This window comes from Nannospalax galili, unplaced genomic scaffold, assembly GCF_000622305.1.
Source record: "Nannospalax galili isolate Female #2095 unplaced genomic scaffold, S.galili_v1.0 scaffold1485, whole genome shotgun sequence".
Classification (NCBI taxonomy): Eukaryota; Metazoa; Chordata; class Mammalia; order Rodentia; family Spalacidae; genus Nannospalax; species Nannospalax galili.
In genome coordinates this window covers 628,407-628,971 of record NW_008353031.1, presented here as the reverse complement: position 1 = coordinate 628,971, position 565 = coordinate 628,407, and positions in this window count along the sequence as shown.

Sequence of the window (565 nt, the reverse complement as noted above, 5' to 3'; positions counted from 1 at the left end):
TAGTATTTTATAGTATATTATAGTATAGTATAGTATAGTATAGTAGAATATTATGTTAAGTTTTATACATTTGTATAGATCCAAATTTTGGAACATAGTCAAATTTTCAGACATTTTTTTTTCTTCAAAGAACAATGAACAGATGTCAGATTAATGACTGAATGAATGAACAAGATCACTCTATCTGAAAACTGAAAATAAACTGACTCATAGTGAGCTGAGTCACTGGATGACATCTAATTATTTGAGGTTTGCTCAATTAATGTACTCTCGAGCATATCTATGGGATTTCCAGCCTCAGACATCTGACTACAAGCATGTAGATCCAATTGATGACAAATTCTGGTATTCTTTTGAAAGACCTTCAGAACATAAACAATAGACCACGTCATAAGGATAGCACCTAAAGATAGGAGGATTCACGGCTCACCTTGTGTGTCATCTTTAACAGTCTGGACCACAGCATGCCCATAATTAAAAATGTATAGAACATGCATTTGGCTTGGGAAACCACCTTAATTTTAAAAAATTTCTATTTTATACCAAAGGCTTTGTCCATTTGCCT